This window comes from Candoia aspera, chromosome 2 (genome assembly GCF_035149785.1).
Source record: "Candoia aspera isolate rCanAsp1 chromosome 2, rCanAsp1.hap2, whole genome shotgun sequence".
Classification (NCBI taxonomy): Eukaryota; Metazoa; Chordata; class Lepidosauria; order Squamata; family Boidae; genus Candoia; species Candoia aspera.
In genome coordinates, this window is record NC_086154.1 from 184171383 (window position 1) to 184197192 (window position 25810).

Below are 25810 nucleotides of genomic sequence, written 5' to 3' on the forward strand. Positions count from 1 at the left end.
TTCATCTTTTGTTGAGTGTGATAAAGGTATAGCTTCAAACAGAGCCCATCATATTCGTTCAAAATGAGCCTGTGTTACTTGTGATGTACAAACAAAATACAGTTCATCAGTCTAGTAGAAATGGTTGATTGTGGATCTAGAGTGGACATTAATCTGGAAGGCTACAATATAAAGTTATTGGTCTGCATTCACCTTGAAATAACAAAAATTGTAGAGACCTAATATAAAAGAATATAAGAAAAAAAGCCATCTGGAGTGTGTGAGAGTAGCATAAGAAACACTGAATGCTCTGGTTAAAAGCTGCTTAAGCAGAACCTCATGAATGCCTATATGCAATTAGAATTCCAAACTGAGCTTGAGAATGAACATGCATGTACTGTATATAATGATTCTGAATTGCGAACCAAAGGAAATTAAATCTTCAATATATCTGGAGAAAGAACTGATCAGCATCATCTTTTGCCTATTGGCTAAAACTGTAGTGGCTCAACTTTGCTAATACATACTGAGTAGTTACCTTCAACTGTTGCTACAGCCTTGGTTTAGAGAAATGAATCACAGAAGACAGTTGATTACATTGATGGTGAGAAAAAATGGAAATTGCCTTGTAAAAGAAAGAGCTGAATTTGAAAAGGTTACTTTTATTAGGTCCAGTTTTGTAACAGACCATCAGATGAAGAATTCTGGTTGGGCTTCCAGTTAGAATAAACTGAAATACTTAAAAATAAGTATTGCAATCTTAAGCCAGTGTTGCATTTAACGAATAGTCCTTAGCAGTGGAAAAGTGGGCCAACTGCTGGTTCTCCTCTACAGAATTTGCCCCTTGTAGTGATTGGACAAAATCTGATCTCAGATTTCACATTCTGTATATATTCATTATTAGGTTATGGTTTCTGGATGAATATTGATCCCATTCCTTTGCAGTGAAGCATAGCCCCTGACATTTAATTACCAGATGAATTGTGAGACTTCCCTCTTTCTTATTTGTCTGCTTCTTTGCTAGTGTTTGGCTCTGAGCAAGAATGCTACATGTTGATTGTCATGCCGGAAGTTTTTTTTTTGTCACACCTAAAATGTTTATCAAGCCATCAGATCTAATTAATAATAGCTTTGTTTATATTTTATTTTGGTGTGGTTTCTTCGAGTAATTAATAATTCTTCAGTGGTTTAGCCACACATTCTGCATTAACCATCATGATGCTAAAATCATTTGTCAAACTTTATCACCGCCCATCTCCCCCACAAGGGGAGCTAAAATATAGCATGCGTCTAGAATAATGATGCTTTGCTGGCTTATCTGCTAATGAGTTTTTGAATCTTTGCTGACCTGTGCTGGTGGGAGAAAGTACAGGTGATACTTTTGCTTTCATTTTAAGAATGCACATACATGGATTTTCTCAGTTAATATTTTAATTTGAGCCAAATAGTTAAATCTTTTAAATGTGAAGATTAGTTTTCTAGGAGGATTTTTAAAAATATTTGTTGCTTAAAAGTCTAAACACTGAGTCTTTTTTTGTTTTGAGTTTAATGACATGCATATGGAAGAAGAGTCAAAATCTGCATTTTGAATTTGGTTTGTGAAAGTCTTTAATATCTGGATTATACTGTTTCTTGCACTGGATTATGTTCCAAATTAGTTTAAGTTAAGACTTGTGACTCTGATACCATATCATTGCAAAGAAGAATAAGAAACACCCTTTAGAAAGCATCGGCCTGTTGCCCAATTTTTTTTAAAAATAACCATGTATGTGAAATAAAACAGAACAGAAGAAGAGAATATGGAAGAATGCAGCAGGTGAGTTGTATCCCTTTCTGCAGAGAAAAGAACTGGAAAATGCTGCCAGCATTTGAAGATAGGCCTATGTTACTAGCCCAGCTGGCTTTGTTGTCAAATTGTGGGGACTCCAACATCTAATGGATTATAACTGGAGCTATGCTTCTATAATATGTGCCAAATTATACAGATAGAAAGCAACTGTAGACTTACAATGTTGCCTTGCTTGATTCGGCTGATTTTAGCAAGGGCTGCTGAGATTTGGACTGCAATTTGAAGCATGCATATTTGGAATAAGCCCCATTGAACTCAGCAGGACTTTACTCTTAGTAAACATGGTTAGATCTGCACTGCCAGCCCAGGAATTGTGGGGGAGCTGGTGAGCCATGAAGCATCACAAATATTCTTTGAATTCCAGTCATGTTCTCTTATTTGTAGGGGGGGGGGAAATGCTTGAAAACACATCTGCATGTGTTGTATTTAATTGCAAGAATCTCATTCCAGCAGAGGGATTATAACTGTTAGCAATTGGTCAGATTGGTTAATAAGACTTGCACAAATGTTGTTGTTCTCTCTTCTCTTTAAAGAAGAATACAATTGTGATAATGTAAGCTTGTCTTAGTGAAAACTTTTCCACTTTGCAATCAAAATCTAGCTAAAGAGAACTACTGTAGTGTTTTATAGGACTATAATGTAAATAAGTAATGATAGATAATAAAATTGTTCTGATAAATATTACAACATTTTTTTGTTGCACCTTAGAACTTAGATTCTGCGGGCCTATTGAAAATAAGTGATTATTAGTGCTACAGTAAGGTGGATGGTGTTTCTCTGTTGAAAATAGGTGTGTGTCTAAACAGATTACAGTTCAGTTTATACAGTGGGAGATGGGGAAAGAAGGAGATTGCCCAAAATCTGATGCTTCAGTTTCTGTGTTTTTCTAGGTGGTGCGTTGCTACTGAGACCAGAATCCTTTTTTTTTTGTAAGTTGTACATTACTCAGTGAGAATATCTTCCTAGTGAAACATTTAGTAGTGCTACCTTAGTTATTTAATAATCAGCCAAAAATGCTTTTCAGGTTCACATGGCAACTGCTGTGTCATAATAATGACAGAAATGACAAAAGTGCAGCAGCAGAAATATTTGGGTTATGGCAACTAGCCAAAATCTTTGAATGAGACTTGGAATAGACACAAAGTTTTATTTTTCTAGAGATGTGATCAGAAGCAGATACCTGGTATTGAGCAGATAATTATAAGAACAGTCTAGCAATCTGTTCTCACAATAAATAGCCAGTTGCCTATGGAAAACCCACAGACATTCTCTTTATTTCATTGCATAGCAGCCACCCACTGTTCAGCATTTTAACTGAGCATTTTAACTTTTTAAACTTGCAATGCTGGGGTTCCCTCTGTTTGTCTACCGGTGGTAGCTCAGAACCCATCAACTCATATGTGGAGTTACGATTTTTCCCTGGTGTGTTTCCTCTCACTTTCATTGAACTATTTATAATGTCAGTGAAGTCCCTCTGTCTGTAGAGAGCATTTTGTAATGCTTCTGTGTCCCTCCCCCTTTTTTGTTTTTAATTACTTTAAGGTGTCACTGGCAAACTTACTCTCCTTAACGCTCACCAGTAATACAGGTCATTTATGAGCAAGTTAACATCAATCCACCTACAGAAGCTTTCTAGAGCCTGTGATTCCTGTTCTTTAGTAGTGTACTTAGCCCATAACTATTAAAATTTATCTGGATATTTGCTGAGGGACTTCCTTAAAAACACTGTACAGTATTTTGGAAGTGTAAATAAATAGTATCTGTTGTGACATTGAATCCTTGTTTGTGGGCATTTTAAAAAACTTTAAAAGGTCAGTGACATAATGCATACCGTTTCAGAAATTGTGATGGTCCTTTACCTCTTTGTAATGTTATCTTAAATTCTTTCTGCTAACTTGTCTGGAAAAGGCATTAAGCCAAGTGGCTTGTTTGTTTTATTTTGTCAACTACTGTAGGTGAATAAATGTTAGGCCCCAAAACAAATGAAATCCCTTAATTTGCTGTGGAGAGTATGAACAGATGAAGTAGAGAATTCTGTTGGGTGAATGACTTTAGATGGGTGATGGAAGCTTACAGTACCTAACTAGACAACCCATGACCCATTGGGTCGTCCTTTCAGAGATAATTCCTTACCTAAACAGAGAAACAGAATGACCGTGGGCAAGCAAAAAAGCAGTGCGAGTGTGACTTCTGGCTTTCTGCTGGCTTCTCCATTGACTTTGCTTGTGGGAAGCTGGCAGGGAACATTGAAAATCACTCTTCTTTCTTGGCTGACCCGTGGAACTGCCTGCCACTTTTCTGGGGGAGGGGGAACAAAGGGAGCCACGGACCATGAGGAAAGCTGCGCCCCTACTCCCTATCCCCGCGTGTCCCCAAGGGCCCCCTCCTGGGAGGAAGAGAGTTTACCTGTTGACTGCCAGCATCCCCCAGCCAGCCCTACCTCACCAGCAGCCTTGCCAGCCAATTGGGCACAGGAGTCAGAGGGAGGCAGTAAAGTGAGCAGGGATACACCCCTTGCACTACACAATCTATGGGTTTCTGGGAATTGTGGTCGGGTGGCGCTGAAGCAGCCACAGCTTTGCCAAATTTCAATTCCACAGAGTAATGGGTCCCAGATTTTGGACACATTCTGTAAGATAGCCCATTTGAGGTATCTTGCTTCAAAAATTGTTGCCCTATGATGCATTGGGTTTGCCCAGTTGAAGGTTATAAACAGACACAAGAGTTTTAGTAGCAATAGATAGGAAATTTAAGTAGTTCTAGAAGTGGCCAGATGTGTGAAAGGAACTATCTTACTTGGCTTTTTCAACATACTTTTTCTTAAATACCTAGATAACCCCCATCCCACTGCTGTCTCCTTTCTCTTGTCATATCAAGTACAGCATTGTAGAGGTGTTAAAAGCAGTTTAACACTTGAGCTTGTGAAAGTTATAATTGGTGTTAAGATTAAATTTGTTAAGAAGTGTTGCAAAATCCCACGTAGTATTATGCTAGGTGTTATTGTGGAAAGGTATATCAGTGAATATAATGCGACAGGCTGAAAGATGCCAGTTTCTAAAAAACATCTGTATAAATGAAGTGCTTCTTTTACAAATAGCTGCCTCGGCAGATAATTTTGGGAGTTGCAATCCCAGGACATCTAGATTGTGACAGGTTGGGGAAGGCATCTGTAATATCTCCTAAGATTGACCTGTGTGAGGATTTTGTAAAGCATTAATGTTTCTTCACTTCCAAAATGTTTTATTTCTGAATTGAATCAAAGTTAGGTGGAATTTCTTTAGTAGAGGAATGATTTTAATTTTCAAATTGTGATACCTCCTCAGTGTTTAAATTATATACTGTTTTTATGTAGCTTCCCAGTTGACCCCCATATGATGGAAAATTAGATTCACATCTGTCTTAGATATGTATGGCATCGGGTGTTTTCAAACCTATCACTGGACTCTAGGAAAAGAATCATCCTAAATCATGAATATATGTTATTTCCTAACAAAGCCATTTGTAGTGGACTGAATGTTGAAACTACCATTTTATTTCAATCTTGCTCCCCTCCCCAAGAAGCCAAATAGCCATGAACGTCAATGTCCTAGTTCAAAATAGCTCTTTTTCCTGAAATAAGAATGCACACCATAGCAGCCCAAGCCTAAATATTTGCTTAAGTTAAGTCGCATTCTTAAACATGCATGCTCGCAGAGAAGTATTTTAATATGTAGAATGTTAAAATTCTATTTTATGACTTAAATCAGTTTGGAGAGCACCTCTATTCTGATGAATGCGATTCCATACATGTTTTCATGCTATCCTCTGGAAATCATTCAAATGCTCATTGATACGCTTGAACGCTGGACACTGTTCAACTAGAAGACTTCAGATCTCAGTGTGATAAAGCTCTCTATAGCCTAATATGAAGAATGGTGATTACTGAAAAGAAAGCATAGGATGTTGTTTGGTTGCTTACTCAACTATGATAAAAAGAAGAAAAACATAAAAGGCAAACTGAAATTCTGACTAAGAAAATAAAATGAGAAATTCTTCAAAGTAATAGTTGGGTTAAAATTATGAATTGTTTGGTTAGGCAATCTTACATTTTCTTGGAAGTAAGCCTCACTAAGGTTGGTTGAACTTCACTCCCAAATTAAGAATTGTGGAATTAATTAGTAGTTGAGTTGTGTACCATATAGTGGTTTCACAGTAGATCTGCAAGGGGCATGCTGTACATATTTGCATAAGGCTTATTTTACCATAACCAGTGTGGCCCCTGTATTAATACTTTTCTTTTAAAAAACAAACTAGACTAATAATCTGATTTGTTTGTTCATTTAATAGCAGAACGTTCCATACGCTCCAGTTACAAGTCTGAGCAGGATATTTGAGACTGACTTGCATTTCTGTATGTACCACTCACTTCCAATCTTGAATCTGCAAACATAACCAATTGAAAGGTAGGAGGCAAGCACTGTTATTTCTCTAACTAGATTATGTTTTCCTTGAGTCTTAAATTCACAGCGGGATCAAATTAATAGTTTATATCTGCTACTCATTTACAAGTATTATATGAAATACATTCCTTTGCTGTTTTCTTGAACCCCAGTGATAGGAAGCACTATTTTTGATACCCTCCTAACCAGTGATGTTGACACGTGTCTGAAATCTTCCATTAGATGTTCTAACGGTCACTGTGCTTTCCCTTAAATAAATAATAAACTGTTTTTGGTTTGAGAAACATGAAAAGAGTTGTAGGTGTTGTTTTATAACAAGTCTATATTAAGGAATTAATTAAAAACGTCTGACAAGTGTGTTGTGTAAACTAAAATGCAATTCAGTATAGTGTACCAAGCCCATACTAAAACTGGAATACTCTTATTCAAATCACAAACAAATCTCTAAATTTTTTAGCATCATACTTGGCTATTTTTAGGGAATCCCTCCAAAGCAGTGTGTTCTAGTCCTGCAAAGGTAGGTTGTTTGCATCCTGTATATATTATTGATAGTGGCCTTTATTGGTCTTGACATTTACACTGTGTGCACAATTATTAGGCAAGTGAGTATTTTGACCATATCATTTTTATGCATATTTTCCACCTCCAAGCTGTATAAACCTGAATGCTTATTGGATATAAGCATATCAGGTGATGTGTATTTGTGTAATGAGGGAGGGTGTGGCCTAAGGAGATCAACACTCTATATCAAGGTGTGCATAATTATTAGGCAGCTTGTTTTCCTCAGGCAAAATGGGCCAAAAAAGAGATTTATCTGACTCTGAAAAGTCAAAAATTGTAAAAAGTCTTTCAGAGGGATGCAGCACTCTTGAAATTGCTAAGATATTGGGGCGTGACCACAGAACCATCAAACGTTTTGTTGCAAATAGTCAACAGGGTCGCAAGAAACGTGTTGAGAAAAAAGACGCAAATTAACTGCCAAAGATTTGAGAAGAATCAAACGTGAAGCTACCAGGAACCCATTATCCTCCAGTGCTGTCATATTCCAGAACTGCAACCTACCTGGAGTGCCCAGAAGTACAAGGTGTTCAGTGCTCAGAGACATGCCCAAGGTAAGGAAGGCTGAAACTCGACCACCAGGCACATAAGTTGAAATGGCAGGACTGGGCCAAGAAATACCTGAAGACAGATTTTTCAAAGGTTTTATGGACTGATGAGATGAGAGTGACTCTTGACGGACCAGATGGATGGGCTCGTGGCTGGATCAGTAACGGGCACAGAGCTCCACTTTGACTCAGACGCCAGCAAGGTGAAGGTGGGGCACTGGTATGGGCTGGTATTATTATAGATGAGCTAGTTGGACCTTTTCGGGTTGAAGATGGACTCAAAATCAACTCCCAGATCTACTGCCAGTTTTTAGAAGACATTTTCTTCAAGCAGTGGTACAGGAAAAAGTCTGCATCTTTCAAGAAGGCCATGATGTTTATGCAGGACAATGTTCCATCTCATGCATCAAAGTACTCCACTGCGTGGCTAGCCAGTAATGGCCTCAAAGATGAAAGAATAATGACATGGCCCCCTTCCTCACCTGACCTAAACCCTATTGAGAACTTGTGGGCCCTTTTCAAATGGGAGATTTATGGTGAAGGAAAACAGTACACCTCTCTGAACGATGTCTGGGAGGCTGTGGTTGCTGCTGCACAAAAAGTTGATTGTCAACAGATCAAGAAACTGACAGACTCCATGAATGGAAGGCTTATGACTGTTATTGCAAAGAAGGTGGCTATATTGGTCACTGATTTTTTGTTTGAAATGTCAGAAATGTTTGTTTGTAAATTTTGAGTTGTTTGTTTATTCTCACTTTAACAGATGAAAATAAACGAGTGAGATGGGGGAATTTTCATTTTTCATTTAGTTGCATAATAATTCTGCACACTAATAGTTGCCCAATAATTGTGCACACATAGATATGCTCCTAAGAAAGCCAAAACCTCACTTCTACTTCCTTAAATATTCAGGTTTGAGGTTTATTAACATATTTTGGATTGACCGAGAACACTGTAGTTGTTCAGTAATGAAATTCATCCTCAAAAATACAACTTGCCTAATAATTGTGCGTGCAGTGTATTGTTGGTATTGCTTTATTATGTAAAGTAAAAGCAATAGTAGAAGGCATTATGTTTAAAATGTTGTATATGCAGATAATGTATAGATAGGCTTAACACTTTCAGGTGTATCAAATAATTTGTAAATTTAGAAGAGTTATGCCTTTAAAGTTGCAACAGGTATCTGTCCCCAGTATATGAGAATGGTTTTGTAGGTATCTCTGTAATCAGCCTGTGGCCCCAGGGCTAAAATGCTCCTGAATTGCCCTGGAATGGTTCCCTTGTTGTTCCAAGAGCCCCTGCAGGCTCCCTGCTGAACTTAAATTCTGTGATTGCTGAAAAGTGGCAGTGTTCTTTCCTATAATTTTGAGGAGAGAAACTATTACAACTATAGAGTAGATTTTAAATATGATTTATATTTTGCAAACAAACCCCAACAACTTTAATGCCCTAAAAGTTTTTTAAGAAGGAAAGAAGCAGCAAAATTCCTCAGCCCTCCCTCCCACATTTGCCTGATCTTCTGATTCTGTGCCCAAATAGTTCACTGAGTTCACTTGCATTTTCTTGATTTATGAAGGTAAGAAAATACTAAATGACTATTGCATGAACTTTTTATTTATCGAGTTGCTGTAGTTTTTTTCCCATTGTTATCAAGGAAAGTGGCTACCAGCAAGAATAAACAATTGATGAAAATTCATGAATAAAAGGACAATGATTTTTTAAAAGTGTTTAAAAAAAAAGCAAGCATCTAAAAAGTAACAGCACAGATGACCCTAACTAGCCAAAAGCTGACTAAATAGAAAATGTGCTGCTGCAGTGCTAAAAAAATAGTAAACTAATAACACTTCTGTGCAAATTGCTTAACCAACATGCAGCTCTGGGAAGATTCTTGTTCCATGAAATGTGTTTGGATTGATGGCAAGGCATACAGAAAGGCCTGAATGAAGATCTTAAAGTTCAGGCTGAATCATATTGGGATAGAGGTTCTGTTAGATAGGCTGGTCTGAAATTGCAGCTTTGAATTGTACGTGGAAGTGTGTTCGTGGGTGGAAGGTTTTGGGTGTTATAGACCAAATAATTGATCGTATAACTTGTCAACACTTTGACTGCAGTGTTTTTGCTTAACTAAAAAAAATTCAAACACTGTAAGAATATGAGAATCTAACAAACTGATTTGGCTTTGTAGTGTAACTGATTTACACTTTGCATATATGCTAGTGAGCACATATCTAGTTGTAAAATCCATTAAGTTTTTGCAAGAAAAATAAGTTCTTGTATATTTATTTATAAAATCTGTCACTGCCCATCTCCTCCGACTGGAGGGACTCTGGGCGGTTTACAATATATTCCTCTTCTTGGAGTCCATTGGAGAAGCTAGTCATTGGTTCATGGGTTCAAGCGTATGTTCTATTTTGAAGCTTTTATATAAATCAGAGCGTAGGAAACACATTCAGAAATAGCTAACTATGGCTTAGAGATGTGAAAGTGCCTCTGTGCAAGGCTCAGATTCATGTATTTGCTGTACGTGACCAACTTACCCGGCATACCTGGAAAGAGATTAAAAGTATTGTGTTTCATGTTTTATTAGTTGTCGTTCAGCATCACATTTGAATCCTAAATTGTAATTAATCTTTAGTAAAGCATGTTGTGAAAGTAAGACCACTTCGTTCACATGCTTACATAGTATAGATTCTATGTGAAAGGTCCCCTGTGGAAGCACCTAGTCACGTCTGACCCTTTGTGGGGGATGCTGCTTTTGCAACGTTTTCTTGGCAGACTACAGCGGGGTAGTTTGCCATTACCTTCCTCAGTCGTCACCTTCCCCAGCAAGCTGGGTATTCAGTTTACCGACCTCGGAAGGATGGAAGGCTGAGTCAACCTGAGCCGGCTACCTGAGAATCCAGCTTCTTCTGGGATCGAACTCGGGTCATGGGGAGTGTTTCGGTTGCAATACTGCCGCCTACCACTCTGTGCCACACGAGGCTATAGATTCTATACTTTGTCATTATTATAGTTTTAAAGCGAATAAGCTGGTTTTGAATCTGGGCTACAGGATGTATTGAAAAGAGCATGTGACTCCAGGGCAATGCCTTGTTGTTCTGCTGTGTTCAGATACAGTAATGTAAAGTAGCAAATCTCTCCAAAATGTATGTATGAGTTAAAAGCAACTCAGACCTGCAATAAGCCATACAGTGCCCCAACAAACTTTGCTTGATGCCCACCAGGCTCCTCCCCCAGCTGTACTTTAAAAAGATTCCTTTAATAAAAATAAACTGGGAAGTTACATTCAGTGGAGCACCAATGTCTAGCCTTTATTTGCAACATGGAGTTTGGCCCCCACAAATAATCCAGTAGGAGAAGAAAGCAATTGGGAAGGCTAAGTTTAACTTGTAGTAATGTGGTGACTTACATGACAAATGTGTCACCTTCTCCCCCAGAGTTGCCTGACTCATAATCAAGTGGCATTTTAAAAATTAACGCGTTTATTGCATTCCTGGTTAGTTTGCCTAGAAGTGTTACATTCTCTTTGTTAGGACACATTAGAGTGAAAGTGTGTCATTGCCATTTGTTAATTATCAAGCCTAGACTGATCATCACTGTTAAAAGTTGGTAGATCAATTCATTTTCATCTAGCAGCAAATTCCATATGTTAAGTAAAAGTTGTATAAATGTCTAAAATACACAAATGCATCCCTATCCTTGCCTACTATTCAACTTCTTTGAGTGAGTCTGATGGGTAGATGAGAGGAATCTCTGTTTGCTTCCTATCCCATTAATGTAATTTTTTCTCTAAACTGAAAAGGCCTGGACACTATATCTTTCTTTAGAGAGGACATTCTACTTCTGGATTATCTTAGTAGTTACATGTATCAACTCCACCTTCTTTTCTTTTCTGAGATGTGGGGACCAGAACTATACTGTGTACGGTATTTCAGATGGGAATAAAAATATAGCCAGAATGATTTTATCCAAATATATAGTCACTCTCTTGCCTGTTTATCACCAGCATAGTATATGACCCATCCACTATACTTGAAGTTGGCATTTTGTGTCCATGATTGTATCGCTCCCTAGTCTGTTCAGGCAATATCAGAAGTGAGTTGCCCTCCCCAAAGTTTTTTAAAATTCTTTTAGCCAAAGTTTTTTTTTAGACTGAGAATAAACCATGTTATCCCCCTGCCCCCAAACCTCGGTTGACTGTTTGCAACTCAATCTAAACATTGAAAGAAGTCCCCCAGTAGCCCTCACTCCACTGAGGTGGTGCAAAGTAAGAGAAGGTGATTGATTTGCAAACTTGTGCACTGTGTGACTTAGCAGTTTGTTTGATCTTGGAAGCAGTGCAGGATTTGCCTTGCTTTGTACTTGGATCATCTGGAATGTCAAGGCTGTAGACAAGCCTGGAAAGTTGGAAAAAAAATCCCGGAAGATAGTGACAAACCAGTTCCATAACACCATCAAGAAAACTGCCTGGACTCACTAGGAGTTAAATCTGATTTGTGGTTTAACTTTATTTGTAGTTACTGTTGTGTAGTAACACAATACGTGCTATGACAATATTTACTCTGCAGGATGTGGAAATAAAATATTTTCTGTAATGTGTTGTGGGGGTTCTGTTTCCTAATGTTTTCTGAGTTGTTATTTTGCTGCTGTTCTAACTATTCAGATTGCAGTTCTCATCAGCTCCATCCAAAGTGGTCAAGGTTGATGGCATTTGGAGTCCAATATTGGTCATGAGATAGTGGGAGAATGTAAAAGAAGCAGCCTGCTATTAATGTAACATGATTTATTTGTTCAATATAAATTGTTCCTTTCCCCCAAGAGCTCAAGTTGGCATAAATAACACTTTCTCCTCTAATTTTTCATCATAACAATAACAATCACCCTCTGAGGTAGGGTGGGCTAAGGCAGAATGATTGCCATACAGACAATAAGTTTCCATGGCTAACAGTAGACTTGAACCTGAGTCTCCTCTCTCCTAATTCAACATCTTAAGCATTGCATTGTAGTGGTTCTTTCTCTAATGCATGCTACCACAAAGTTGGTATTGTATCTTTAAAGCAGGTTTCCATGCTGTGTTGGTAGTAAAGAAATGTAACTATTTCATTTAAAGGCTGGATTATTATATTTTCCATGCCAGTATTATTTCCTTAAATTGCCATAGTAAATACAGAAATTCCACACGGTATTCGACACACAGATTCTGAATTGGTACCACAAGGGACATAGATAAGGGGTGGGGCAAATTGGTTTATGTCTGTGACATCTCTCATCACCTATAATTTAGAAACCCTTTGTTGCTTAATAATAGCAATAACATTGACTTGTATAACATTTTATTTATTTATCAAATTTTATCACCACCCATCTCCCTCGCAGGGAGGGACTTCTGCTCTGTAAGGTTTCTTAAGCCTCGTAAAACCAGATATAAAGTGTAGTGGTTGTGATGTTCAGCTTGGGAGGCACAAAACCTCTGGGGAAGAGTTCCACTTGCTGGTATCCAAGCAGAATTTGCCATTTTAAAATATAGATTGCAAATTCAGGGAGGGGAGGCTTTCCAGAAACAGCATAAGACTTGTGCATGTAAGACATCAAATGCATTGTTGCATGTTGTTCTATTTTGCATCTAAAACAATAAAAAGAGTCCTGCAAGATCAGGCCATATTTTCATAAAGTCCAGCGTTCTGTGTCACATAGTAGCCAGCTGCTGCTTTTGAGAATCTCAGCAGCCTGGACTGGAGAGTGAAATCCTTCCACCAATGATTTTCCAGCAACCAGTATATAAGGTATGCTAACTGTGATTCAGAGGTGGTAGACTGTTCTCCACCTCAGTAGCTTTTGATAGCCTGATCTTCCATGAATCTGGACAATCCAGTTTGAAGACTCTCCCAGTTCACTGTTTTTACCATAGCTGCTGGCAGCAAACTCCACAGTTCAGCTATGTGAAAAAGTATTTCTTAGTCCTGAATCTCCCTGCATTTAGTTTCAGTGATGACCTAGCATCATGAGAGAGAACAAGAAAAGCTGCTTTCTTCGTTGTTGTACAGTGCATGATTTTATATGCCTCTATCATGTATCCTTTACTCTTCTTCATTCTAAACTAAAAGGCCCTGATTACTATAATCTCTCCTTATAGAGGAGCTGTCCCAGCCCCTTTTCATTGCTGCTTTTTGTACTTTTTCTAATATTAAATTCATAGTTAGCATAGCCTCTCCTAAATTTGTTCTTTCCAGAGTCACTAGACTACAATTACTATCAACCTCAGCCAAAATGATTAGTGGTTATGATGGGTATGCTTAAATAGATTCAGAAGGCAATCAGTTTGAAGAAGGTGGGTTTAGTATTATATGAGTTAGCTTATATTTCCTTGTTTCTTCTGGCACAGTTGCAAATAAATCTTTTGTTTCCATTTTTTAGTAACTGATTTTCTGTTATCTCTGAACTGGTTGGTGTTAATGATGGCTTACCAAAATAAGTCGAAGTATTGTTACTGTCATGAGTAAGGATGGCGAGCAGGGGGCTCCCATCCAGACTGTTAAGCGCATGCGTAGCACTGAGGAATTGGGCAGCCATTCAAAGAGACACAGATCGGGACCGCCTTAACCTTTGGGGTTTATATGTTAGGATTCGTGTTATGTACAAGCAATAAAACATTAGAGACCAGTTCCTTGTCTCAGCGTGGTTCCTGGCTGTTAGGACAGTTACTGTTAGCTTGTTTCAATGAATCTTGCATAATAACCATAGTTTGCTTAGAACAACAACATCAGTAACTACAACTTCTAATTTCCTCTTTATCATGAAGAAAGAATTGGCTAAAGTAAGATCTAATTTTGGCTATGGACCCAACAGAACAGTTCTATGACATAAGAAGCATTGGACACATTTCCATAGATCTTTTGGCAGCCCAATATATTAAGTATTTTATTTATTTTATTTGTCCCCGCCCATCGGGGGACTCTGGGCAGTTTACAATGATCGATTAAAACAACCACCATACAATATAAATAGAATATACAAATATAAAATTACTCAAATAAATATAAATAAGGGTAAAAAAGTAAAGTCTTGGCAGGAGAATCTGATACAGTCCATATGTGGGAGGAGTGGTCTAAGATAGCCATCCGCATGTAAGGGATACTTAAGATCTATTCCCTCTCCGGGAATAGCTGTTAATTAAGTATAGTAATATACTTAATATTAAGTATATTAATATTAATCTCCGTCATCAGAGAAAAGAAAGCAGTATATTCCCCAGTGCAAACTTGAGTCTGCCAGTTACATCCACTGCTATCTATTGATGCAGGAGGAGAAAAGAGATGTAATGGTTGCTTGTTTTTGGTTTGTATTGTGTGCATGGATGAATTTAGGTATATGTGGCTTTTGTTGGTAAAAGCAATGGTATGTGGAAATGACTGTGGTAGACTGGGAAGAGCCACAGCCAGGGCACTGGTTGGATAAGAGGCAGCTTAGCCCACAGCAGGAATATGGGTGTGGCAAACGTCTCAGAAGGGACCCTGTCCAGTTTCTTGGGCCGTAAAGGCAACGGGGGAGAGATGTACTTTCAGACTTCCATGATTGATGGTAGCCTTGCAAGATAATCCAGACAAGTAGCACACCCAGAAGAACTAGCTTTACTTTTTTGTAAGTTTACATTAGCAGAATCTTGCAAGTCTGAAAGTACATTTCTCCCCTGTTGCCTTTACAGCCCAAGAAATTAGGGAGGGTCCCTTCTGAGACATTTGCCACACCCACGTTCCTGTTGCGGGCTAAGATGCCTCTTACCCAAGTCCTCCCTTGGCTGCGGCTCTTTCCTCTTTCTCTGAAGGTTGTTCCCACATACTGTTACAAAGCTGAAGGAAACTCCTTGTGATTTGTTACGATGTACACATCTCTGTTTGCTTCTTGATGACACTGTTGATTCTCTTTTCTTGCATGGAACGTAAAGCTCTTCATCTAATCCTAGTGTCTTATGCCAATAGTCAGAAGTTTTTAATAAGTTTTATTTAAAAGGAAGCTAGGTGGCAGCACCAGCAAGCCATGTCTACCTTAATAGCACCTATATTGACCTTGCTGAATTGAAATAAATAATTTCCTTAGTAGCATAACAACTTGGGTTTCATCTTTCCCTGAAAGATGACCCTTATTACACTTCAGTATACTCAAGCTGCAATTTGGTTCCATCTGTTGCTACAAAATGGTTTATAGCATACAATATTCTTTGTGAAGGGGTGGGAGACAGCATGTGGCTGTACTTGCTGTTTTCCAGCTACTCTGATACTCACTTGCTGATTTTGCCTTTTTGGCAAACCCTTGAATGCTTTTAGGCCTCTTCTAATCAAATTATAATAGGCACATCAAAGGTGTCACCATGCATAGTTGATTGAGAGGTCACTGGAAATACAGCCATGACATGTACTGTTGTGTGTAGCTAATCTGTAAGCGGAGGCATTAGTTGATTTTTCTTGGTTCTGCATCTTTGGGAGGGCCTGAATAAACTTCAGAATATGTGCAGTCTTCTCAGATTGGTTGATACGACCAAAACAGGTTTTGGGATGCTTTGGGTGTTAGTATGGGATTCTGTGAGTTCCTGGGCCGAGCAAAAGTTGAAATGAAATTGGGAGATTGCTTGTGCCATTTTACATATTTGAAATCCCCTGTACAATGTTCTCTGTTGCATCACTGCACATATTTGCATGTAGTGGTTTGGATTCACACATTGCACTAAAACATAGTATAATTTATTTCATTGGGGATTAACCTGTTTTAAGTGAGCTTCCATTATCACTTGGAAACCATAGCTGATAGTTTGGCATGTTTTGTGAAAGGCAGATATTGTGGTTTATTCTAAAAACCACGATTAAAATGTGTTTTTGCATGATATTTCTCCTAAGTATTTATATGAAATGTGAATTTAACATACCAGTTGACACATTGAGGGTCTCAGCACAGTTTTGGTGACTAACCTAGGTGATGATTCTATATTTTAGAGTTGCTTAGTTTCAATTACATCTTGTTAACACACTCCCTTAAGCTTCCAACCAGTGGTTCCCAGCCTTCTTTATGTGGACCACAATATGATCAAAAGCTTTTGAGTACCTCCCACTTCCCTATGTAGGCCAGATGTTTCTAACATGGGACTTGTGGGTATTATGGTATTGTGAGCCCTCCAGATAGTATTTGTGGTATTCCAACATCAAAATTTAATTTCTGCTTTTGGTATCCATAATTGAAATATTGTGAGATTTTGTACAAGAAGACATTCTCACAAGATTTTGGTCATTTAAGATATATTTTTATTTTGGAGCCGACCTCAGGGATCCTCCTGAGCCACAGTTTGGGAGGCTTTAGAGAGTCTCAATTTATTTAAACCTATTTCTAATTCTTGCTTTCAGATTGAGATACTAGCACTGGCTATTAAAGGCAAATTTGAGGCAGGTTTAGCATAGCAATTAAGAGTGTATTCAGATTCTTTCTCCATTTTCTGTGTACTTTTAGTGTAGCTACTACATCTCACTATCATTCAAAAGTGTGGGTATCTTACTGATCTGTATTATTGTAAGATTAATAATTAACTTGTTCAGATTCTTCTGGAATGGACTACACAAGTTCTACATGTTGCTTGTTTGAGTTTGTGTCTCTGCAAAGTAGGGTACAATTAGGGCTTTCCAAACTCCTCTGAAATTATTTCTGGAGCTAATCATGTTGATCTCTCCCCACAATCCATACAATTTTCCATGCCAACTGATGGCATGTTATATGTTTGCCTGGAATGGCTTACTTATTGTAAAATGGTCTTGGAAGTTGCAACAGTATGAAAATTAGAATATGTATTTAGAAAATACTTGTTTTCTTTTTGCTACTGTTTGAAAGCTTTGGTATCTGTTACATCAGATGTTTATTAGACCAGTGGCTTGGGTTGTTGGTTTTTTTTTTTAAGGTATGAGTATTCTCACCACTGCTGTAACATTAAAGGATTTATTGTGAGGTGAATTGGAATGGACCACATCAGTGCTTATGTAGCACAGCTAGGATGTGTGTTTGTGATTGGGTTCACCCATCTGAAGTTGGCTGTCCTCATTGGAAGGCAGTATCACTCTTCTATATGCTCAACTTGTTTTCTGGCCTAAGCAGATTATTTAGTGAAGAGCTGAAGTTAACAAAGACTATATTTGAGCTTCTTTTATTGTCATAGGTGTACTTGTAGGCTTTAACTACACATTAAAACAAAAGCTTCAATGAAGCATTCTTATTAATTTGTTTGAAAGCAAGCTTTAATTACTAAAATGTACTTCTCAAGGACTTTAATGGACTTACTTAGTAACTGCCCATGCAGATGAATAGATTTCTATTATGTGTCTGTTAAACCATTAAGCATATTACATAAGGCACATGTTTTGTGATATATAATGAAATTTCTAATATAAGATTGGGGTACTTTTCCTCTAATACTTGTACCCATCCTATAGCTTTGTAAAAATCATAATATTCCATATTATCTGGCTTCGGAGGAAAAAAAATTAAAGTTTCAGCAATGAGGTTTGGAAATTCAGTGATCAGCACCTATTAAATTTGGGGGGAAGAGAATGGTTTTATTGTAACAACTTGCTGTTCTACTTAGTATTAACTACTGTAGAGTTAACATCCTAGGGAAAAAACGGGAAACATCTAGAAAAAGCAGGGTTTTTTCCTTCTATGTTGTGTTTTGTTTGAATTTTTTTTTAAAAAAAACTATTAAATATTTCCTATTTTTTCAAAAATAAAATAATTAAGAACTAAAAGAAATAGGATCAGGAAATCTGTCAGCATAATCTATTAGGAAATACTCATCCTAAATTAAGAAACAAACAGCATGTCATCTCAATTCAGGAAAAATTCAGATTTTCAGAACTCCATGGAAATGATTAAAAAAATCAGAAGAAATAGTAACTGCTAACAAGTTTCAGTTTTGGATGCTTATTCTAGTTTTAGTGTTATCTTTTTTGTTTAATTTTCCTAAACATGCAAAATTGAGAGTTATTTTTTTTGATCAGCAGCTTTGTGCTTCATTTACAAAAAATTCACTCAAATGAATAATATTAATTGAATAATACATATAAACATATAAAACAATACATTGGGCATCCCTGTGAATAAACCAGGTTTGCTCACCCAGTTATTAAAGTAACACAGTGATTTTATAACCGTAAACTGTTCTAAAAATAAATATTAAGTATATTTAATTTTTTTCAGTTTTTACAGTTCCTTCACCTTCAAAACTTTCTATATTGCTTCAAAATTTCTGGGAATTGTATATTTCTTGTTTTAAACATCAGTAAATTTGAAGTAACCTGGTTATTTCAGTAAGCATAGTATCCTCTGATTGCCTTGGATTTTATTTATTTATTTTCTATTCCATCTTTATTATTTTTATAAATAATTCAAGGCGGTGAACATACCTAATACTCCTTCCTCCTCCTATTTTCCCCACAACTAAAATCCCCAGACATCGGAGAACAATGATTACCAGTAGTTTTGTGTGTCTGTGTGTTTAAGTAATAATTTTGTTCTTGACCAATTTATAATGGTGTACAGAGATATTTCTGGGGGGGAACAAGCTTTATTTTCCTGCAAACATTGTAAGTTAAGAATTTCACTGAATAGATGGCAATATAACTGCATTGTGAGAAGAATGGTGTTCAACAATGTTTTGATTTTATTGAAAAGTCCTCAGGTTGCTTTGAATTATTTGCTCTGATTTGATGTGTCTTCTTACTGTGCCTTGGAGCAGAATAATGTTACAAGAATTAATTGGTCTCATTGTACATCCAGAATATTCATAGACTAGCTATGTATTTGTTATAGCTCTCTCTTTAGAAGGTCTCAGTGTTTCAGTCATGGGCTGGTGAAGTAGAAGCTTGATTGAAGAAATAAGGGCAGTATGAATTGTGTTGTTTTTGCTTGGGGATATAAAACTTGTACAGTGAAGAGTGGTAATATAGTAGAGCATAGAGTAATTTATTTTAAATATAGATGTAGTTGTATTAGTCTCTTAAAGCGAGAACAACATTTAGGTTGTGAAGCTCTTTGGGGAATGATGGCTTTGAATATATATGCGTGTGTTTTTGTGTATGTGTGCATGCACACACACACACACAGTGGTATTCCACTGCTGTCCTGCTGACCTTGGACACTGAGTGCTAAACAACCACAACTAAGATAAAGAGAGTCTTCAAGATTTAAGTTATATCATATTTTTTCTGATGTACTAAATATTTCAGTTCAAAGTTAGGCTTCTTGCTGTGGGGAGAGAATCTCAAATAGCTTAGGGTTTCTGCTTTCTTTCTCCACTGAGAACCCTTGGTGGCTTCTATGTAAAATATTACTGATTACTGTGGTTATCTATATAACTCTCTACTGACCCCATTAAATGTTGTTGAAATGTAGTGTATTAATGCTTAGAAGTATTGCTGTTTGAGTTTAGCTATATCATTGCAACTCCACTATAAGATTGTTCAGATTCAAATTCATCTTCATTAGTTGGTGGTGGTTATTATAACAGAATTTAGTCCACTCTAGCAAGATTATGGATGTCAAGTATTCATATAATACCTTGTTTTCATAAAGACTTGCTTTCAGAAACAAGTACAGTATGTGCCTTACAGAGATAATATATACCTTACAGAAATAGTGTCAGGGTTGTGATAGAATATCTTTAATAAAGCCTGTGAAGTGTTGCCTCTGTGGTTGATGAACAGTCTGCTTAGACTGGAGCAAGAAACAAGTTCCTTACATCTTTTTTAAGGACTCTGCATATGCAGTTCCAGCTTCATCATAGAAATATCATAGAAATATTTTTAAAGAAGTGTAGGTTTTATGGGGTAAACACCAGGTGACAGACAGCCATGACTGCTGTCTTACATGTTCACAATACAGTCATACAGATGGTGTCTGCTACACTTTCCTGTAAAATTTTAAAATATCAAAATTTCCAGAATTAAGATGAGTTTATCATTTTGCAGCTAATAAGTTTGCATTGAGTTTAGGATCATGTTTTAGACTGTGTTTTTAGGATTTGTAGGATGAGAACATCATTTTGTGCTTCATTGAACATGGTGGTTAATATAGAAAACATGTATAATCATGGAGCAAATCAGATGAAGTTGTTAAAGAAGCTCTTCCAGTTAATCTGGCACTATACATGGCTAAAATGGGGTAGTTACTCCTGAAGAAGTGTTGTGTTTCTGATTCCTCACTTGATCTTATTGACTACTATTAACCTATTTTTACATTTGTCATGTAGACCTGCTGCCCCTCAAGATAAGCTCAGAGCAGGACTTTAATAAGAATTGCCAAGTTTTAGCAGATTTATCATGGGTGAAGGTGGTTTTTAAGGTAGATAACATTTGTGTGAAGCATGATAAGTAATTTTTAGATGATTTTAAGATACTATCAGCATAAAACTATTCAGAGCGTTTAAGGCAGAACCATAATTTTGGATTGATCTTGGAAATCAGGGTAAATGAAACAAAATTGTTTATATGATTGGATATGCTCATCCTGGTAAATAGCAAGGACTATTTCTGGACTTAACAAAATTCCTGTATACTCTTCAAAGGCAGCTCCAGGTAGAAAGCATAACACCAATTCAACCTAGAAATAACTAGGAATACATACACTATTTAAATTATGTCTGGCTCTTCTCAGTTATTAGGATGAACCCTTGTGGTTTAGATTTGTTGTTTTACCTGCCAGGTTTTTGTTTTTAGTTCAGACAAAATCATGTGTCTGATCGACCATGTGACCTGGTAGAAATAGCTGTTAGCCTATGTGGCATATTGGTTAAGGTGTACTAGGATGTGGAAGAGTCAAATTCAAGTTCACCATCAGCCATGGAAGTTCACTGGGTGACTTTAAACCAGTCATTTTTTCCTCAGTCCAACTTGCTTGACAGGGTTGGCTGTTGTGGGGATAATCTGAAGGGAGTTCCCCATGTAAACCACTTGGAAAAAGTGGGATGTAAAACTAATCCATAAGTAAGTGTTTCTATAGTGTTCTAGTACTTAATATTCAGAAAGCCATGGGCTGCCTTGCATCATCAGATCCACATGGAACTTTTTTTTTCCAAGTCGTGATACAGCAATTAAAACTTATTACCTGGCCTCCTAAAAACTAACGATACGTTTAAGTAAGAGAGATGTAAGTTTGATTAAGTTTTTCAAGTTCATTGTTCAGCAACGTGACATAAGAATTTTTATATTCATGGATTACCTGCAAACCTGACAGATATCTGGCTGTCAAATGAGAGCCTCATTCAGCAAGGAGAAGCAGAAACACAAGTTATCAAGAAAATAAAGAAAACCAAAACAATAACGGAAGAGGAAATCCATAGTCCAAAAGAGGAATGGCTTCTTCTCAACAAGCATGTGGAGATGTTAAAACAACCCAAGATTGGGAACTGGAAGTCTGTCTGACCTCTGCCTGAGTCTCTGATAGTTTGACATAGACATGAAAGCCCCAACAGAACTTCTCTGGCTACTTTTAATGGTTCTTTCAGATTTTTTTAAATAATGAGCGCAAGTTCTTTTCCAGTATTAATTTTATTCCAAGCTAAATCATGTGTAGATCTTCACTAGACAGTTATCCTTTGAGGCAAGACTATGAGGTCCTGAACTTATATTTGGAGTCCTCGCCAGAATAATGTTATTGGCATCTGTGTTTTCCACAAGTCTCTGTTTATGGCATCATGCAGGCTTATGAAGTGGGAATCTTTTGGGCAGTAACATGTAAAAACTTCATTTCTGTTGCATTGCAGCTAATGTCATGAACTTCCTTCACAAGTGATTGTGGAGAGTTGAGGAACTCACTGTTTCCATTCGTTGTTTCTAAACTGCCTGTAATATTTTGGTGCAGATATGTTCTTCTAGTGGCTCTTGAACAATGTAGTATTGGACAGCTTTGGGCCATTTTCATTGCTGAAACTTCCTTTGATTGCACACCACAAATTCTTGTTTCCCAATTGCAGATTGGTATATGAAGACCTCCAGTTAGTAACCATCCTGTATTAGCACCTATTCCAGCAATACCTTTAATTTGTCTCTAGTCCTTGTCATGTGGAAGTAGAGCTTGGTGATAGTATGGGCTTGAGGGAAAACTGGAGATTGTAGAAGATGAGATGTTAGTGGGAAGCTGCAGAGAGAACAAAAGCTTCTGAATAATGAAGACATGAAAATACAACTTTCAGAAAGAAAGGCTAGTTTCTCACCATATATCAATCTGTGCATATTAGTTTACAGTCAGACTCAACAATACTTTGAAGTATCTCTAAACCAATTTCCAAAGGTCTCTTGAGTTCTACATAAGACAGTGAAACCATTTAAAACAGTCAAATTCCTTATTTAAAAACTTACCGTAAAAGAGAATGCTTTCCTATATACTTCTTAAACACGAATGCCCAAATTTCCAAAGAAACGAAGTGGTTTCCAAAACTTTGGGGTAGCAGCTGAAAACATCTGAACTCAAATCTTGAACAGTCACCATCAACAATATACTTAAGTTAAACTTCTTGTAAATGACCCAGATCTAAGCTATTTCAGGCTGCAGTGATAATCACTAGCACTTTACATTTCACTTAGGAAATTATGAATGTGATAAAAGCTTAGGGTAAGATCACTCAATTCATAAATAAAAATTCATATGATGTAAAGTAAAAATCCATACCAGGGACTCATTTGCAAACTTCGTTACTTGGCAACCCTGACTTAAGCACTGTGTTTGGTGCTCAGTGGCCATGGCAATTATGTAATGTTTCCTTTTAAGAGTTTTTCATCTTAACTTTCAGTAAAGCTTGTTTGCTTTTTGCAAAAGAGGTGGGATGAGATTCTTAATGTATTAGACTAATGGAATATTCTTCAAATGCCTGAGGATCATCATAATGTTTTTTTTAAAAAGTGTATAAATAGAATCTAGAAACATTCTAATATTAGGTCAAGTATGAACAGCCTGCTGTTTTCAATATTTCAGGTTCTCTAAATCTGAGTGTATTTTTTTTCATAATTCATTTCAAAATAAACCGTGTCATACAGTCACATTTGATCTGCACAGCAAAAATTAGATTCAAGGTCCCAAAAGCAAGGAAACAAGATGGCTGAATTCCATTTTCCATTCTGTCCTATTTCACTATGATAGGCAATGTGAGTCAGTAATTGCCAAGGTTCACAGAATGGTGTAGAATGGAGTGAAATGCTTACATTATCTCTCTACAAATGAAGATCATTGTGGTATCATTTTTTCACCCCGAGCCTGTGTACGTTTGTTTCTTTTTTAAGAAAAAAGAGGTACACATAGATTATCAGTAGCAAGATCTGGAGACCTTTTATAGTGTAAAGTGGCTCACCGATTGGTGAAGAAAATAAGTCTTAATTGTTAATTCAAAAACAACTGTATGAAAGAAAAATAAGGTCTTCCCAGCTGTCATAAACTCTTTTGAAACCCTGGTAGGAAATCTGAATTGAATAATGCCACTATTTTGCCTGTGGAGTCCTTGGTGCTCTCTGAGCCTCATTGTTTTCTTGCAGACGTTTCATTGCCAGACTAGGCAACATCTTCAGTGCGAAGGTGTCGCACTGAAGATGTTGCCTAGTCTGGCAGTGAAACGTCTGCAAGAAAACAATGAGGCTCAGAGAGCACCAAGGACTCCTCAGTTCAACCCTGAGCTCCAAATAATTCACTTTGATTGTTTTGCCTGTCTTACTTGCTAAAATATGGGGTGGGGGTGGATGGGTGCACTGCAGTAACTTCTACTCAACTTTTATTTTGAACCTTTCTTTTCACCTTTTCCATCTGTCTGTCTGTCTCTATGTGTTGAAGCTAAATCACTAATGAAGCATATATGTGAAATGACCACATAACTGCATTTTGTTTGTCCTGTGCTTCTACTCCCCTTTCTCAGGCTCCTTGTCTTCAATTTTCGATTATGTCCTCTTGCAGTTTGCAAAATGCCATGCATAGTATGGGACTAATAAAAGGAGCAACAGTGAATAAATAAGTGATCATATTCCAAGATTAATCCTGTTTTGCCTAAAATCAAATGAAAACTTAAGGTGTCCCTATAGAGCATACTGTACACCAAGTTTCCTTTTTAGTAGTTTCTTTCCACATTCTAATGGAAACCTGGGGTAAAGAGGTTTTTTTTTGGAAAGCCCACAGTGAGGGATCCTGGGAAGGCCAAAGCCTCTGGGCCTTGCTATAAGCATTCTGGGTGTATTTTTCAAGATATAGATGGAGCAGTAAACAACTCCATTCCCATTCTTATTTTCCTTTTAAAGTTTTCCCAAGTTAGAATATCTTATAAGAATCTACTAAAAATATGCTAAACACTAGCCATAATTTTATAAAATAGCTTCATGTTGTTAGTAGCTCTGAGTTCTCATATAGAGGATATAGAAACAGCATTTTCAACTTGGAAATTTCTGCTGAAATATTTATTATAAAATAATGAGATTGCCAGTACATAGACCGTTATTTTTCATTTACAAGCGGTAACATTAGCCAGCTGTTTAGTTGATTCGTCATTTTAGTTTCCTAAGTTTATTTTGTCACAAGCTCTGCTGGTGAGATCTGGGTTGCTTAATATACTTTCCTGCCTTGTGTTAACCTGTTTAGGAAATGTGCCTTTTGTTTTCTACCTGGTTACACTGGCACTTGGGAAGATGTCTCTGAAGAGTTCATGTACTGCTGTCATATGTACAGCAGTAAAAGGAGAAGAAACACTTTTGAATTATGAGTGTTGTTGTTTGGGAAGAAAAGAAAATGAAGTAAGAGGTTTTGAAAAAAAAGTTTGGGTTTTGTAAACAGTTCACGAATATGGAATGCTTAAAGCTGTTCTGGGAAGCTGAACTGAAATTAAACACACACCAAGCTGTCTGTAGCAAGTTGAAAAGCTGTTTGGGACACTGAGTTTGGAAATCTTACAGAAAGTGCATGGGTTTCTTTTTAAGGCTACAGATACAAATCCTGAAAAGTAAGCTTAAAATTGTGGGAGGCCCTGTTATACCATCTCCCCTTGTAAGTTCTCAGGTGCCCCCAATGGAATGGAATGGAATGCCCTGTTTAAAGGAGTTAAAGGAAGATACATTTTGTGAGTTCTTTCTAAACCTCACCTTGTTCAGTAATACAGGTAGTCCTCAATTAGCGATCGCAACTGGGACCGGAATTTCACTTGCTAAGTGAAGCGGTCATTAAGTGAACCTGACCCAATTTTACAACCTTTTTGTGGCAGTCATTAAGTGAATCTACGTGGGCATTAAACAAACCATGTGGTCACTGAATGAATCACATGGTTCCCCATTGATTTTGCTTGCCGGAAACTGGCCTAGAAGGTTGAAAATGGTAAACATGTGACCATGGGATGCTGTGATGGTCATGAATGCAAACTGGTTGCCCAGTGCCCAAATTGTGATCAT

General features: G+C 37.2%; 1 protein-coding gene across 6 annotated transcripts in view; it reads left to right on the forward strand.

Moving 5' to 3' along the window:
* The window catches only part of ELAVL2 (ELAV like RNA binding protein 2), a 135037-nt gene that overhangs the window by 8694 nt on the left and 100533 nt on the right, over positions 1-25810 (forward strand). For 4 of the 6 annotated variants that reach the window (XR_010067312.1, XM_063295006.1, XM_063295008.1 and 1 more), the window contains exon 2: positions 6155-6270. The exons of the other annotated variants lie outside the window; for them this stretch is intronic. The gene's annotated coding sequence lies outside the window, so the exon portion shown is untranslated. The remainder of the gene's footprint in view (positions 1-6154; positions 6271-25810) is intronic. 6 annotated transcript variants of the gene reach the window in all.